The sequence below is a fragment of the Schistocerca nitens genome, chromosome 4, assembly GCF_023898315.1.
Source record: "Schistocerca nitens isolate TAMUIC-IGC-003100 chromosome 4, iqSchNite1.1, whole genome shotgun sequence".
NCBI lineage: Eukaryota > Metazoa > Arthropoda > Insecta > Orthoptera > Acrididae > Schistocerca > Schistocerca nitens.
Window position 1 is genome coordinate 783761686 of NC_064617.1, and position 15144 is coordinate 783776829.

Genomic DNA, 15144 nt, shown 5'->3' on the forward strand with positions numbered 1-15144 from the left:
TGTGGCTACATTATGCAGGAAATCTAGTACTAGCTACCAATTACCCCCACCTACTCAAACGATGCGCTTATTTCACTCCGAACTGTTTATTATGTGAGCGTCGCCCCGTCTTCAATCTTTGTGTTAAGCTATGTCTCCTCTTGAGGCTCACTTCTACTGTTCTTGACTGGCGCATATGGCTTTGTCATGTAACAGGATCTTGCGTCCTGAATACGTCTTACATTGTATTTCTTGCTAACCTTCGTTTGATGGCTGCGTCGAAAAAGCTCAGGATGCTTTAACACACGAAACTCCCTCTTCTTCTGGCGAGAAATTTCTCTCTTCGCAATTTAATAAAACACCACACGAGTGCAGTTGCAACGGACATGTGCCGTGGTGCTTCTCAAAGGCGCACAGCTTTTTGCGCTGCGCCGTCACAGACACGAAAGTGCTCAGGGAGCACTTGCTGCGGAATGTTACCAACAGTCTGATGTTCCAAGAATACAGATGGAAGTGGCGCCTGACACATTTTCTCCGCGATGCGTTGCATGAAATGCTGAGTGCGGGGCTGTTTCCTTCTGCAAACTGAAACAAGTCATCAACACAGAAGGAGGCAGAACGAGGAAAGGTCTCCACAAACGTAGCAGAAGAAATTTCAGCAGAAAGGAAAATAGATAGATGGCATCACCCGCACTGCACAGGAATGTGCTGCAAGACGCATATATACGTGTGCCAGGGTCCGGCAATGGCCATCGTCCCTTGTTTGTCCAGCCCGCATCTCGTGGTCGTGCGGTAGCGTTCTCGCTTCCCACGGCCGGGTTCCCGGGTTCGATTCCCGGCGGGGTCAGGGATTTTCTCTGCCTCGTGATGGCTGGGTGTTGTGTGTGATGTCCTTAGGTTAGTTAGGTTTAAGTAGTTCTAAGTTCTAGGGGACTGATGACCATAGATGTTAAGTCCCATAGTGCTCAGAGCCATTTTGAACCTTGTTTGTCCATGCTGCGGCAGTACGGCGAACGCTCAGCGCAAATACCGCTGCAAAGCCCTTCGATTGCCAAACGCTGCGGATTACTTCGGTCGATAGGGAAGCAGCCAGGTGCGGAAAAAAAGGGGTCGGCTTCTAAATGGTCAGTAGCTCACATAACAGGGCCCTGTCGGCAACCGCAGTCGTCCCACATTTAAAATTATGTTCGATGGAGAAACAACATGAATGTGAATGAAAACACTACACTGGCAACCATAAAGTTCATTTAATACTAGTAACAAATTCGTAACAAAAGCTGTGAATGCGGCTTCCATAGAAAAATACACCCGCTTTTCTATGACAATCTTTCCAAAACTAATACTTCCCAGTTCTTTTCACGAAAACTACAACATATACAGAAAATTAGAGACCATTAAATCTTATATAGTATTCCTCAAGTCAGAACCCCTCTGTCTCAACACATACTAATCGTGGAGGGATGAATAGGGTGTTTTTAGGAAAGGATTTGAACCAGCTTCCGACATTGCATACCGATTAGGAGATAAAACTTACTATTTGTGGAAAATTTTAGCACAAAAGAGACCTTTAACTACCAGTTGCCAAAAGGGCATCATGGATGCCCAGCTTCATACCTACATTTTACAACGCTTATTAATCATGAATAATAGTCTCCCTTTTCATATTATCTCATTACTAAGGCTGTTTTATTTCTTTTAAAGTACTTTTCAACAGAATAATTTGTATACAACATTGTCATCGATAATAATTGTCACTACAGGGGTACCTCACTATCTTTGCACTTATCCGTTAAAATGAAAAACATAAAAGTACACGAAGATTACATTCTTACGTCAAATACCCCTTATACCGAGGTATTGTAAGGCTTCGTAAAGAATTTTGTTCAAGATTATATGCATGGAAATGTAGATACAAGATGTATCATAAATTCATGATTACTATTTCAAATACAGTATTTCGATTCATTTTTGAAGATGTATTCCCTTCTTTCCCACTACAACCCGTATCCCAAAGACTAAACGTCTTCCAGTTACTGTCATTATTTACAACTACGCAAGAGCGAAAGGTTCGACGTGTCCGTGTTTACAATTAATACTCAACTGATGGAAACCAGGATAAATGTTGTAATACCACGGGTAAAATAAAAGGTATCCGTTCCAAGCCTGTCTTTTCAACTGTAAGAAGACCGTTTTATTAAAATTATATATGCGATCACCACAAAAAGTCGCAGGTTCAAACGCTGCAATGAGCGAATTAGTGTTTACAAGTCCTCTCTTTTCTCACGGACAATATTGTATGTAGCCTCATGAAGGGTAACTAATTCAACTAACCTTTCGTATACCTTAAGGAAAATGAAAACCAAAAAGTACAGGAAGATCACAGTCATTCGTCAGATATAGTTTACACTGAGGTGTTGTAATGCTCTGTAAAGAATTTTATTCATAATTGTATGCATTGAAATATTTATACATGGATGTCTCATAATTTCGTGATTATTATTTCACGTCGTTCGGTTCATTTTCAAAGATATTTTCTCTTCATCCCCACAACTCCCTTATGCAAACGACTACATTATTTTTTAATACTGCCATTATTTAAAACTATGAAAGTGCGACACCTTCGAACAGGTCCCATGGTATAGCATTGTTTCGGATACACAACGTTCATTTTTCCACACAGTCACCTGAGTTCATTAAGCACTTTTGCCAACGATTATCACGAGCCTGTATGTTGAGCTTTTAAAAACATAAGCTGATGTTAGCTACTGTCTTACAGCTTCAGCCACGTAATCCTCCTTTCATTAGCCCAAAGATGTGAGAGTGCTAAATTAAGGCTATGGATGTAGTAACCCAGCTACACTGGGCAATGGATACCATAGTCGCAAAAGCATTATGGAACCTGGTGTTACGATGTTGCAAACCGCAGTTTCTCATCTTCTCTGGACAACTCTCGTAACTGGGATCATCAGGCTAGTCATTGTTATCTTGTAGCGCACTGAAGTGACGGTTGCCTAAGCCCAGAAAACTGTGCTCGTAATTACGCCTGCAGACGGTAATGTCTTGCTCTTTCTTTGTTGGAAGATTCGTTTACCTTCAATACCTGGACTGCCTTTTCGATTCCGGCCAGTGCTGGCGACTCCACTTCTCATCTCCTTTGATGATAGCGTTCAGAAAATGTTGTTGGTGACTCAGGTCTAGACAAATTTTTATCCAACGCACTTTTGTGAAAGCATCCGCGGGATACATTTGGTTCACACTTCCTCATGACGAACGTCTTGTAACATCTTGTCTAAGGCACTACAGCTGACATTCAGTTGTGCACACAAGCTTTTCGTCGTAATCACAGAGGAGCTGATCGAGCGCTACACGTCACGAGCGGGACCAACCGCGGCGTGACGTGGCGTGCGCATCCTCTCCGCCACTTATGAAATGCCGTACCTAGCGCATCAAATGGCTCAAATGGCTCTGAGCACTATGGGACTTAACATCTATGGTCATCAGTCCCCTAGAACTTAGAACTACTTAAACCTAACTAACCTAAGGACATCACACAACACCCAGCCATCACGAGGCAGAGAAAATCCCAGACCCCGCCGGGAATCGAACCCGGGAACCCGGGCGTGGGAAGCGAGAACGCTACCGCACGACCACGACATGCGGGCCCTAGCGCATCATATTACTGACAAATGTATCGGTTTTGCACTCGTTTAGCAAGCGTCGATGAGTTTCAATTGGCAAGCATTGTTCACAAGTGAGTAATTCAACAACATATCTCTGTTTTATACTCATCTCGATGGCAGACGTCATTCTCCTGGTGCAGGGTATATTTCTCAAAGTCTGTCTCATTTACGTCACTCGAATTCCGTGTTTACCAGCTTCCCTGTTCATCCACGATATACAATCACGTTCAGAAAAAAAAAAAAAAAAAAAGAAAACATAACACCTTGAACGATTAGAGACAGGAAGTTCATATTCACGAGACATGTACATTAATATATTCTGAAGAAATGATTACCATTTTCGTAATCTCGGGAAGAGAGATCGTGAAAATAGGGGAAAAATGAAACGCAAATCGGACTTTGTATTACAGAAAAGCTATCGGACTTCGTTATTCGGAAAAGCTATAGTTGGGGTGGCCCTTGTGGCGTTTTTGAGCAAAAGTTAAACCAATTTCCACTACACAAATTTTTGAAAAAGAACAGAGAACAACAAAATGTAACTGACAGGGGGAAATGGCGTAGACGAGAGATCATCCTTTACCAGATTAACTTATCTTCTTTAGGGCGACGTCCACGTCTTCAAAAATCTCCTTCATTTCAGCGTGAAAAAATCTGCTCCGAAATCTTGCAATAGTCCAGGGATCACTAATTTATACCAATTAAAATCATCTTGACACTGTATGCAATTTAATTCACTTTGCTACTTCCATCCACCGAATTTCTTAATAACTTCCACAATGTCTACACATTACAATCAGATCAAGATTAGCCATTAAGCTTTTACGTCAGCATCCGATCACGCCTGCCTTAAGCTACCGCTAACAAGAGACAATTGAAACGGAATAAAAAACAAAAAAGAGTTAACAATTTTAGTATTTTCTCTCTGCCGTCGAGCGCTCATACCGCTGCGACGGGATATTTTTATCTGAGGGAACGAATGTAGCGCGGCGAAATTCAAAGTCCCGCTACATCGCCCCCTCGACTGTCACGCTAAAACATTTAGCGTGGCAGGCTAGCAAACAATAGAATAGATATACCTAAATGTCTATTATACATATTTTCCTAGGAAACGCCACGTGCATACTTAGAGGATTATCTTTGTCAATACTTGGTTTCTAAATCTATATACTACATTCAATTGTTACAGTTTTAATCCTTTTTACACAATTAATATATATTTACATACAGTTTGTTTGAAAAAGCTGCTCGCCAGCGCAGTTAATGTCATGCACTTCCAGCGTTGGTTTCCCAATGCATCTCTGGCAGCACGTAGTCTTTGCGCATGCGCATTAGCATCACTGAATTTCGCGTGCGGCAGTTTCAAAATCGCTGTGTTATGACAGTCTTGAACAATATTCACTCTCACATAGTGTTCATTACAAGTTGTTATTCCAGCATAATTGGCGTGTTAAGTCCGGTGACACCATAAGATTGAGCGTGTGCGTGATCTGAAGCAACGTCCATGTCTTCTGTTACGGCACAACACTCCAGGTCCTTGTGCGTTTTCATGACTATTGTTCCCGGGGCATATACGGTCGATGTAGTTTTTAGCCTCCACATCGCCTACGACAGGTGCTGAGTTTATTGTCTCCAAAGCATATGAAGGCCGGCCAGGGACAACGGCGTCGATGTTCGCAAAGGTAGGTGTTTCACCACGTTGTTTACACTTGCCAACAAACGTTCATTTGCAGTGTGAAAATCCTCATTATCGTCGAAGTAAATTGCAGTTTATATCGATTTACAAACAGTTATTTGGTTTACGTATCATAAGTTTCACAAACAACACAAAATTCGTAGTTTATAACGTTCACAGTTTGCAACACTTTTTTGCAATATTTACATTTTAACAGTTCACTTTGTCCAAGCATGTTTACATCGTTAATTATGAAAGCTTACATTTCGTGGTCACATTTCAAAATATGTTGACAATATGCAAAGTTTTAACACATATACAAATACATATAAATTTACAAGAATATACACGTGAAATATTTACACTAAAAAATTATACTAAGTCCCATTGGCTTTCTTTTATTGGGGTATTAAATTTTTTTTTATTCAGGTTTGGGCGTGCCAAGGGATATCAGACTTAATATTTAAAGCACGGGCTTTCCTTGATTTATTATTTGTCTCTTTCTTTTGATTCCATGTCTTGGCTAGCTAGTGGTTAACCAGGCTTGTAATGACATTAATATTCATGTGTTTTTATTCATACCTGAAAGTTTACTGTCACACAATATATTTTTACATTTCATAAACAAACAATACCCAGCTGCAGGAGGTGGTAGGATAATGGAGAAAGAAAGAAAGATAGACTGGAAGAAACTATTCACTACCTATAAACTACCAAATCCTACAGCTACTACATACAAAGAGAACATAATACATTATAACATTTGCATCACCTTCAAGCGGTGTATGAAAGGAGGTGCTTACAATTTACCAAATCATGGGTAAATGTAAGTGTCCGTACGTCAAGTCTGTGTAGTGTAACATCATGACAGATTCTGTGTTTGTGTTCTGACTGTTCATATGACTAAGTGTATTATACATTAACAAATCTTTGCATGAGTAAATCACTGCTCAGCACTTCCTCGATATCTCCACTTCTTGTGGATACCGTCTATGCAAATGGAAAATATATCTCAGAGATTGTCTCTCTCATAATGTGTATTATATAATAACATATCAAATTGCCTCTCAAGAGTTCAACTATGGACTTTCTTCTACTTTAGTGAAGGTTAAACAACATGTATGTGGTATATAAATATATCACTTCTTTCTATAAATCATAAATAAAGAACATATTATTGTAATTGACAGTAAAATGTCTCCTCACTGTCCGTTGCTCGACGTCGGCTGCACTGATGGTCACTGCTCCTTTGCACTTACCTGGCATAGCCTGAAAAGTCAAATGTCTTCAACGTAGATGTAATTTTGTCATCTGTTCGCTTAAGTGGAGGTGTTGTACGAATCGCAAAACGGCCTTAATAACTCTATCTTTTGCTTCCTCAGGGTTTTCTGTCTTGTGTAAAAAAAGAAAATTTTTCCTATACAAATGTATTCACATGAGGGCTGTGTAAAAACTATATTTCAACTTAAGTTCCTTAAAATATCATTCTCCTGTCTGAACACAAACTATAAATGTTTTCTTCCACACAGTGGCTTAACAAAACTTAACAAAAGGTTACCAAGTTACACTTCTGCCATAAATTAAAGCTAATGTGTTTCCAAGCTACGTTCTTATCACACTTATCTCCACAGCTGTAATCATCATTATGTTCACTCTGCTTTTCTTGCATTCATTCATTTTCAAGGGCACTGTAAATATATTCACCTTTAACGCCTTGTACTCACGTGTTCTAACTCATCACAAATGTTTTCTTTCAAACTGAAATTCTTATGTAATCTTAAAGATGTAGACTGTTTACTCACTTCTCTATGTAGCACAATATTACCAAAACATTCTCACTCATTCCTTACTCACATATTCATCATAATATATATATTCCTATACATTAAACATATTCCTCATCAAACATTAATATATCACATACATGGGCCATCTGGCACTTCCATTCTCATAAAACCCCAATATCATCATCCTCAAATAATCTCTTGTCTCCATCAACTACTTCACAGTAACTTGCCTTCTTATATTAACTTAAATATTAACTCATTCATACTGATCATTCATTCTTACGTCCTCATTCATTCTGCTACATATCTATGTCATTACTGATCTCAATAGCTATTATTTCCTGTCATTGAAGTGCCTTGAAATAACAAACTAATTGTTGATTTACCTTATAATTTACAATTAACAACAAATGTAACCTGCGTAGACCTCATTCCTATATGAATATCTTTTCTCATTCAGTAAGTGTACTCACCTGGGTTTACCTTCTCTTCATAATTATGTGTACAAGTGTAACTGCAGTATATAATTTCCATAAATGAATGTTTGTGTTCTTAGGCTGTATAACTTAATGTTCGTGTATTCAATACAAATATCTATGATCTCGTTTTCACAGCAACTTGCTCATGTTCAACTTAGTCATCATTATATTATGTTGTTTTAGTGCACAAAGGATTTCAAATGTCTGTGGGGATGCAGCCCTCTCGGCTTGTGAGATAACGGGTATTCTAGGGAGTAACAACCTGGGTAAGGTATGCTTGCTATTCTGAAAGGACCTGAATATAATAGCTGCCATTCTCTGTTCAGTTGTTTTAATTTTGTAGACTTGGGATGTGAACGCAAAAGAATAAGGTCATCAACCTGATAGGTTTGTTAATTCCTGTTCTGCTGTTATTTTGTCGTCGTACTTGAGGAAACAAACCGTCTCAGCCGTTGCGCTCTTACAACACCTCACGACCGAAACACGAGCGCTTAGCTCGGTCGTCGACTGTTTTCCGTCGTCTGCTGTGTTTGGCCGGGTTCATTGACCAGCTCCACTATGTTTACATTCCGGCCGGTTGGCGCCCACGCGTCAGCTGATGGCGCGTCGCAATTGTTATTGCTACTTTGTGGTGGGGAGTGCATAACTGTATTGGAAAACGGCGGCGGTTTCCGTGGAGGGTTATGATTTGTCATGCGTGAATTTTGTGTGTTCCACATATTCTGTCGGTGATTGTTGGGATTGCTATTGTTTTGGTGGTAATTATGTCTGTTATATGTCATGTTCCTGTCAAAATAGCCCGGGTTGTACCGGTTATTCTCACGTCTCCTATTGTTGTTGCTGTTGTACTGTCTGTAATTTTCATTTTGCTTGTAGTTACCATTTTGATATGGGTGATAATTATTGTTATTGTTATTATTCCACGAATATCTGCGGTTGTTCCTACTGTCATACACGTTTCCATTTGAATATATTTCGCGCGCAGGCATCGTATTGTGTCGCGGCGCGGACGGATGGTTCCACCAACAACCGTCACTACGGTTCCTTTGGGGTGGGTGCTGATTTTGGTTACTAATATGAATAAAATTCGAATGGCGTGAATCGCCTCTGTAAACTACGTCCATTTGATCTAAGAAGTTTAAGAAAGTCTTAACGTCATTCTCCGGTACTCCTATTAATCTGTCTCGGTATGGAAAGGGTAAGTGGCTCTTTAAAGTGTCAATTATCGCTGGAAAGTCGGCTGGTTTGGTCCAGTACAGTGTCTTGTCTAGGTACCTCTCAAAGTATTGTCTTAATGTCTCTTTTTTAGGGTCATAGGTCTCGGGGTTGCACACTTCTCTCCTTAGACTCTGTTGCTCATTCTCGGACCAGAATTCGTCCAAGAAGGCTTGTTCGAACTGATCAAACGTAAGGCACCGCCGTTTCATAGCGGCACCCCACTTAGCTGCTCGTCCTCTCATGAGATTGGTGACGTATCTGATTTTATCGACTTCTGACCAACTACGTGGAAAAACACCGTCAAATGATCTAATAAACACAATAGGGTGGACTTTGTGCTTGTCCTCACTGGAAAATGTCTGGAAATACCCATGTCTTACAAACGTGTCATCGGCCATATCGGTTGGCATAACTGTATTGACGTAGTTTGTGTCACTTGCTACTCTAGGTGTCGTACCGTAATATTGCTCGTTTGGTGGAAAAGAAAGCTCCACATTGTAATTTTGATTGGAAATAGGTGATTTCACAATAGGTGTTCTGTCTGTGTCATTAGCCATGGTTTTAGCTGTTTTGTCGTTTCCTGACGATGCGTTTGCACCAATCCCCAAACACGGCACAACATTGTCTCGTAATTTTGTCACTTCGTCTTCTGTGTGTTTTGTCTCGTCTTTAACATGTGTCTTTGTTTTTGAAAGTATGTCTTCTGTAATTGTTTCAAGTTTTTTTGTCCAGATAGTCGTCACACAATTTACATTCATGTACAATTCTTTCGGCCATGTTGGTGTCGTTGTTTAGTGACGCGAGGTCCGCACGATCTTCTAATTTTTCTATCTTTTCTTTGAGGTGGGTTTGTTCAAGAACTACCATTGTGAGTTGTTGGGTAATATTTCCCACTTCATCAGTCAACTTTTCTTGGGTGGAGCTAGCTGAAGTGTGGACCTGAGCTAACTCTTCCACACGGGTGTTCACTTCCTGCTGCACATTAACTATTTGCGTTAACTGATTCTCACATCGGGCGATATTGTTTTTTGTTTCATGTGTGAATGTAACCAAAGTTTCTTCCTGTTTAGTTACTCGATCGGACAATGTCTCAAATCGCTGGCTGAGCTGTTGAGTGGTGTTATTTAATTCTGTCATCTGTTTTGTCGTTCGTTCAAAATTTTCGGTCATAGTACGGTTTAATACGTCAAATTTTTCGTCGCTTTTATCTAGCCTTTGTTTAAAGTCCTGACCAAGTGCGTCCAGTTTTGCGTCAATTTTCTGACTAACGTCTCGTTTCATGTCTGCAAATAACTCGAATAGTCCGTCCAGTTTGTCAGTCTCCTGTGTCCTATTTGTGTCACATTGCTGAATTTGTCTCATATTCGGTTCTGACATTGATGTTAACAATGGCGCTGACGGTCTAGTCTCGCGTCCATTCCACATTTCGTCATTTAAAGTCGCCATCCGTGTATTATCACAAATGTTGCGAGTTTGGGGCAAAATCATTGCATTGATCTGTGAACTCGTCCATGGAGGGAAACGCGAACTTTCTTGTTCGTTGAAAGATGAATCTACTTCACTTAACTCATCTGCCGAAACTATCTCTACCTTACCGCGTTCCATTGTAATAGAATGTATAATCGTAAGTCAAAAAAGGAATAAGATAAGTCTGATTAATAAAGATTTGACTCAAATTTAGGTTGAAATATTTCCTCGTCAGTGTAAATGATTGCTCTATTGCAAACAATGGTTGAGAAAGACGCAGCAGGGCGGACAAAATTTGTCGTAACAAATGACTGTTTGGCGGTCAAATTTACGATCTTCATGTGCAGCTACAACAATACTATAATTACCACAAACTACAATAGAGATAGATAATTTTGGAAAGAACAAGAAGAAAACTACAGGATGTGTGGAAATGGAAAAATGGATTCTGCAGTTGGCTATTGAATGTTTGAATGAAACATAATTGTGTGACTCACCATTAAATTTTCTGTCCTCCAGCGGCTGGTCAAGCACTTCCGCGTAAATGGTATTCGTCAAAATATGGATTTTCTTAATAAATCTCCATCGGATAATCACCAAATGGTCTCAAAATAACAGTTTTGCATCAATATATGCCATGCAAAGAAAAACAGATTGAATTAGTTACAAAAATTCTTTACAATATTGTGGTATCATTTGCTTAGGTACAATCAAGTTGGTGTTTTCGTTACCATTTAAACTTCAGGATATTTTTGTTATTCTCTGTTGGGAGAAATACAAAGTAAAGTTTCAAATTTGCTCAAAAACGACACATCCGAAAATTGCGTCCTGTCGCGGGAGCCAGTTGTAGTGGTTAATAAAAAAAAATAAATGGAGAAGAGAGGCCGTGAAAATAGGGGAAAAATGAAACGCAAATCGGACTTTGTATTACAGAAAAGCTATCGGACTTCGTTATTCGGAAAAGCTATAGTTGGGGTGGCCCTTGTGGCGTTTTTGAGCAAAAGTTAAACCAATTTCCACTACACAAATTTTTGAAAAAGAACAGAGAACAACAAAATGTAACTGACAGGGGGAAATGGCGTAGACGAGAGATCATCCTTTACCAGATTAACTTATCTTCTTTAGGGCGACGTCCACGTCTTCAAAAATCTCCTTCATTTCAGCGTGAAAAAATCTGCTCCGAAATCTTGCAATAGTCCAGGGATCACTAATTTATACCAATTAAAATCATCTTGACACTGTATGCAATTTAATTCACTTTGCTACTTCCATCCACCGAATTTCTTAATAACTTCCACAATGTCTACACATTACAATCAGATCAAGATTAGCCATTAAGCTTTTACGTCAGCATCCGATCACGCCTGCCTTAAGCTACCGCTAACAAGAGACAATTGAAACGGAATAAAAAATAAAAAAGAGTTAACAATTTTAGTATTTTCTCTCTGCCGTCGAGCGCTCATACCGCTGCGACGGGATATTTTTATCTGAGGGAACGAATGTAGCGCGGCGAAATTCAAAGTCCCGCTACAGGGTCCGTGACTTGTTCCAAACATGATGGCATCGTTGGTATAAGGCGCGAATGACCTCCTGTGATATAACGATGCATGTCCCATTCATGTGGTGCTTGGCACTGGGTCGTAGCGCTGCACCCGTCGTTTCGTCATATCCCACACGTTTTCGACTGGTGACAAGTCTGGTGATCTGGGGCGCCAGGGCAAAAGGCTGACATCCTATGACACCAAGAAGGCACATGCTCGTGCAGTAACGTATGGTCATACGTTGTCTTGCTGAAAAATGGCGTCTGGTGTGTGGTGCAGAAAGGGTATGGCTATAGGTCGCAGGATGCCATTCGCGTAGGTCACACTGATTACGGTGCCCTGGACACATACCAGCAGCAATTTTTACTTGTATCCAATAGCACACCACACCGCAAGGCCTTGAGCTGGCGCTGTATGTCTTGTGCGAATGCAGTCACTGTGATGCCTCTTCCCCTATCTGCGGCGAATCAAAATGCGCCACCATTTTCGAAAAAACACAACTTGAATTCGTCCGAAAACAATATCTGAAATCGTTCCTGTTCCCAGTGGCGTCGTTTCATACACCATTGTCGTCTATCAAGCTTCTGTACATTCGTCAAAAGTAGGTGGAGAAGTGGACTATGGGCAAGTAACCTATGCCGTAATAAACAGCTATGTGATGTCATCCTTGATGGTGTACGATGTGTTCCAGAGCCGAGAAGGAGGCAGATCGCTATTGCAATACCATTCAGATGAGGAATCGATCTTCTCGTGGTGTGGTCGGGGGCCGGCCGGAGTGGCCGAGCGGTTCTAGGCGCTACAGTCTGGAACCGCGCGACCGCTACGGTCGCAGGTTCGAATCCTGCCTCGGGCATGGATGTGTGTGATGTCCTTAGGTTAGTTAGGTTTCAGTAGTTCTAAGTTCTAGGGGACTGATGACCTCAGAAGTTAGTCCCATAGTGCTGAGAGCCATTTGAACCATTTTTGTGGTCGGGGTGGTGCGAACTGACGGATCTCGTATCTCGTCGTGTTCTGCGACCGGCCTTCCGTGAACCGTTCTGCTCACTCCCGTTGCACTACCAAAACACTTCGTCCCTCGTCAGCAGATATTTCCCGGAAGGCTGCGCCACATTCTCTCATGCTAATAATGCGCCCTACTTCAGATTCACTGATTTGAAGGTACGGTTCGCGCATCCTGCACGTCTGCTCAAGTCACACTGATCCATTACCTTCGGTTTATAGCGACAACGAGAGGTGCAGGGACATTTTACCGGTAGGTCGTGTTGCGCCATGATATCGATGTTGACCTTGAACCCGGGGGCGGACATGGTTCAAACGGCCATCATTTCTGCAGAACATAGTAATGTACTTGTCCTATAAATATAAACGTTCTATCTCTAGTTTTTCAAGTTGGTCTGCTCTTTTCTGAGCATAATTTTATATCCATGTCGGCTATATCTACTTCGTACGGTGCATCAGCACGTCTCTGCTGTCAACCGTAGTTGACAAGGACCTTAACTACCGGAGTACAGCCTCAAAATCTATCGTACTACTGTCTTGAATGATTTCTGTGGTTTCGATAAAGAACAAAGCATACTGCGATTATTGTTAAATATAACTCTACAAATGCGTTCCCTATTAAGAAACTTCATGTCCTCATTTCAAACGGCGTCGTATTAATCCTAGACCAAGTTTTAAAACAACCGTAGGGTACCGAAATTATCAAAAATAAACGTAGAAAAAATGGTTCAAATGGCTCTGAGCACTATGGGACTCAACTGCTGAGGTCATTAGTCCCCTAGAACTTAGAACTAGTTAAACCTAACTAACCTAAGGACATCACAAACATCCATGCCCGAGGCAGGATTCGAACCTGCGACCGTAGCGGTCTTGCGGTTCCAGACTGCAGCGCCTTTAACCGCACGGCCACTTCGGCCGGCAATAAACGTAGACTACGGTAGTTTTGCTAGCAGTTTTCGTCAGTTAATATCGTAGCCACGTTACCTGTACATTAGGTGTGCTGTATACCTGTCGACCCTTACATCACATCGAGTGCTTTCTTGACGTGCGCGATCAGTTTCTTATTAGAATCTTCTAGAAACCTGAAGCGACGAACCATCTACAAAATGAGAGGATATATAAGGGGCCACGTAGCCTACGGTAAGTTTTTGTTCAACGCTCCTGACTGTTACCTTGAATTGTATTTGTAGCAATATTGAAATAGTCAGGGTCTAATTCAGGTTTTGTTTGTAAATTGTTGATTTGTAACGTGAAACAGAGGGATGTTGTAGTAAATTTTTTTTAAAAAGTATTACAGAGTTATCATATAGCGGTAGAAAACGCAATTTCCGCAAAAAGAGATAAAGAACAAAAAACAGGAAAACAAACATACATCAAACATGGCTTCAGTTCCACGTCGAGCTTATATAAAAGAAGTTTCTGTTATTCACAACTAACTTTTGCGCTGATCAAAAATAACAGGAAATTCTTGCCTTTGATTCTGATGTAGAACGTGCTATTGAGTATACAAAACGACGCTAATTATATAATTATTTATGTTTTTCCTTGTAAACTTTACTTCTTGTATAAAAAGTAATTGTTCTGATTACTTAAAAGGGCAGAAGCTCCGCGATCAACTAATTCTTATTATTCATAAAATGTAATTTATGTGTTGTAAGGATATAAAGTCCAAAATGGACTAACACTAAATAATATGTAGTTCTCATTATATCCAAAACAACCAACCAACCAAACAAAGTTCAGGAAAAACACTGTCATCTAGTGAGACATGTAAACTATGAACTTGGTGCTGTTTCTAGTAATCAGAAACGGGTGGCTGACTTACTCAGTATGACGTAAAATTTTGATGGCGATTATTTAAAACCAGCGACCTTAAATGGGTTTCTCCTGGCCAAAAAGTTTACCTGCGTTGTCTCCAGTGGCTCATGAGGCACCGCGGAGAATGAAATACGCACTGCGAACTTAGAAAATGTAGGGTAAAAGACAACAACATCGTTTTCATTATAGTCACTAAGCATAGCTTGTACACAGCGGTTACATGAGTCGAGGGGCCTGAAAGAGAAGCAGTGGCTAAGGAGGGAATGAGACAGTGTTGTAGCATATCGCCGAAGTTATTCAGTCTGTACATTGAGCAAGTAATAAGGGATTCCAAAGAAAAATTTCGAGTTGGAATTAAAGTGCAGGGAGAAGAAATAAAAATCTTGTCATAGACAGCAGAGGACTTGGAATGGGCAGTGTCTTAACAGGAGGATATAAGATGAACACCAACAAAACGAAAGCAAGGGTTAAAGAATGTTGCTGAATTAATTCAGGTGATGCTAA